This window comes from Apus apus, chromosome 4, assembly GCF_020740795.1.
Source record: "Apus apus isolate bApuApu2 chromosome 4, bApuApu2.pri.cur, whole genome shotgun sequence".
In the NCBI taxonomy this organism is placed as follows: Eukaryota; Metazoa; Chordata; class Aves; order Apodiformes; family Apodidae; genus Apus; species Apus apus.
Window position 1 is genome coordinate 22,550,640 of NC_067285.1, and position 3,645 is coordinate 22,554,284.

A 3,645-nucleotide genomic window follows, 5' to 3' on the forward strand; every position below is an offset into this window, starting at 1 on the left:
ATTTTTAGAGGAGGATTTGCTGACTCTGACCTTAAATGCTGCCCACTCCAAAGGACGAACCTTATATCTGCTGGTGAAACTATTCCCTGATGTGACCTGAAACATTAAACCTGACAATTAAGCTACCTAGCCTTCATATGACTAAGATAATGTCATGCCTGTGTGTCAGCTATAACAAGACAAAACTTATAGTTTATCTTCTTATCCCCTGTCAAGCCCAATGCTATGTGGGTTAGGAGCATTGCGCTGCTGTTTTCTGTCACGCTGTGCACAAGTGACTTGGCACTGGCACTACTGGCAGTAGGAGAAGTGGCATCCTGACAAGATCCTCATCTTGTCACCACAAGATCCTTATGCATGTGCACCACCAGAAAGCCACTTTCCCCTATATACTGTCTTGGTTTTCTCCAGTGCTGCCACTCTCAGTATCCATCTGGCTTCTGAAATGCCTTCGTCTGCTGAAACAGCAATGTGGTGCTTGGTCCTGCTCAGCTCGGGAGACAGCTTGACCAAAGCAGTTAGAGGTACACACTCCAACCTTTGCAAAATTCCCTACTTTCCTAAAAAGTTTTCCTGAAAAGCTCTGTGCCTTCCTGTTGCAGAAAGTTTAAAGCTTTCTGTAGTAATCCACAGCCAGATCCATCAAAGGTCAAATCTGGGCTCCCAGGTGCCAGAGCTACACCTCTTCTGCTCCAGCACAGCGAGAGTGGTGACCTTCATGGCCTACAGGGCTGCCTGTTGGAAGGACCAGTGATCACGTGCAAGGAGCAGGTACACAGTATCCTGTTCCCAAGTGTCTGTTCTGCAGCAAATCATTCCTCAGTGTTACCAACTTGCACACCTTCATAAGGAGTGACAAGGCTGCTGGAGCCAGGCTTGCAATGATGTAAAAAGCTCCAGCTGTCACATGAGTATTGGTATTCTCAGGGGATATTCTTCAGATCCATTGCCTTTTTCCTGACAGCTGGGGAAGGAAGCAAAAAGTCAGGGCAAGTGCATGATACTGGGAAGTAGCACCTACTTTTTTGGGCCTCCTCACCCCTTCTGGTGAGATGACCATCTTGGAAATTTTTCTGAGTAGACCTGTATGCGCTACTTGCCTGTCTTTCTGGCTCACAGTGCCCCTACTCTCACCCCAATGCATGCAAAAAAGCAGATAGTTGTTGATGTGTAACTACTGTGGAACTTACTTCTTCTCTTGCAAGAACAGAAACAACCTTCTGTGACTGCAAATGCATGTGCCTGACCAAAGGTTCAGGTCGCCCAAGTGTTTTTTTTTTTCCAATGTATCTAAGTCCCACAGTAGGTGCCATTAGTTTTCAGCAGGACACACATTTCTGACTTTGTTGGTTATTTTTTATATTACTTCAAGTCTGTCCAACTACCTTTGTCATCCCCTGTCTGTTTAAAAGATGAAAGTTCACCCCAGAAGTATCAGGACCAGAATGAGACTGGTCATAGCCCATGGCCAATACTGCAGTATGGATGTGAAGTAATAAAGACCAGTTTCAGTTCATGTTCTGGGCACTGGATCTGCTGCTGTTCCATGCTAACAGCACCACTCTAACCAGGTTTCTGCATTATTGAGCAGTAGTACAGAATACCCTCTACCCCTGGATAGGGGTTTGTTGCTTCTCTTGGACTGTCATTCTCCCATGGGTGTCCTTTTGATGTCCGATCAATGGCATGACAGTGTTTTGTGCTACTGCTTTTTTCGGGCTGGCATTTTGAGTTTCAGGAATATTAAGCCAAAATAGAAGTATGTATGTGCCTGGCTGTCAAAGCAATATGAGCCCTTGTGCCCCTCTCTCTGTAGTGTCCCAAGAACATGTAGGGAAGGACTGTTCACCTCCTGAAAAAATGTTCTATTTTTGGGACCAGTTGTGTTTACATTAGTTTTGCTTTTGTTAAGTAAAAAGTACTAGCTGCTGAGATGTTTTGAGTGTGGCAAATGATTTAGAGTGCTTTGGAGCCTGGACACACAGTAAACACAGCAGGAAGGCTCTTCTTTTGGAAGAGGTGAGCACCTGCTCTGTGGAAAGTTGAGTAGTTGTGTTCCTAAAAGCAGATGTTTGCCATGTTATTGGTCATTTCTGAAAATCTTGGCTGAGCTGATGGTGGTGCTTTGAACATTCAGATCACTCCCCCTTCCTGGAGCCTTGCATGCAGTCAGCCTGCTCTTGTTCAGCCTGTGCATCCTTGCTGTCTCTGGTCTTGTCTGCAGTCACCCACTAGCCCCACCATGCCTCTTTTAGCAAAGCAACTGCACTAGCCCAGGCAAAATTCATTATCACTTTATTTTACATGGGTTTTCTGAAAGTGTCAAATAACCAGACAAGAACAGTGCCAGCCACTCTCCAGTTACATGATAAAAAGGCAATTCCTAGCCTTGAGAGCTGATCTGGATAGAAAAAACAAAGGCTTAGGTGGGAAAAAGGATGACACCCAAGTGGAATGACCAAGACTGGCCAAAAAAATTCCACCAACCGGCTTTTTAGGTGGGAGTTTCTGTGGCACAGACTATGGAGCTGTGGGAAAAATGAGAGCTCAAGTCCCATTCAGAGGGGAGAGGGTAGGAAGGGGGGAAAAAACAGAAAGCTTTTTAAAAAAGTCCTTAGAAGGACTGAATTTCTTCCACAAACATTGGATAAAGAAAAGGAGAAGGGAGAGGAATTATTTCTGGCCAGACCACACTAGAGGTACAGTTAGAAAAATCTGACAGTGTTTTCTAAGGCTTGAAATTTTAATGTTAGTTGGAAATAAAGGCTTTGGATAAAGTTCTGATTTAGAAGACTTCCCTCCCCCATTTTGACCTGGTGGACTGGAAGATTTCCTCTTTGCTACAACATATGCTATTATTTGGCAAAGCTGTTTTTTTAACAATTGTATGGGAAGAATTCATATATAATTATGTAAGATTGTCCTAATGGACATTTGCAGCTGCACTGAGATGCTAACCACATGCAGAAACCATTATGTTTCCAGTTGTTTGGCAAAAGTTAAGAAACCTTATATATATTTATATATATATATATATATATATGTTAACTTTAAAGTAAATCCAGATGGTTCTCTCTTGCACAGACAAGCAGTCTTCAAACTAGACATAGAGCTGTAGCCTGGCTATAACTTGTTTTGATTACTGCAGATAGAGAAAAATGTTTTAAACGGCTGTGCACCCTCCCCTCACAAAATGCTGCGTGCCCTTGATTCTTGCTGAAGTAAATGGGCTTTTACACAGCACTACATAAAACTTGTTTGACAATACCTTGTGTCCATGAGTGTGTAGTTGGGCATTACTTGTTTAATTTGTCTTTATACTGAATTATTGCTTAATGACCCCCACCAATGGTTGGGGTGCTGCTGAGGCAGGCATTGCAGACTCATAAAACAAAAAAGGACAGTTGCCCTATGTAACCCTACGTGTTTGCTCCTCTTTCCATCTCCTATTTTCCTATTATATATCAATATAATATATACCAATATCTCCTATTGCTAGAAAATATTGGTTGTATGCTTATATATTAGAGATGTATTCAGAGTTTTATTTGATTCTTTAGTAAACATTGTCTGTTGTGTTTGTTACTTCATTTCAGGTGGCTGTGCTAAGCTTCCATCAGCAGAGGAACTGGAATTATTTTGACT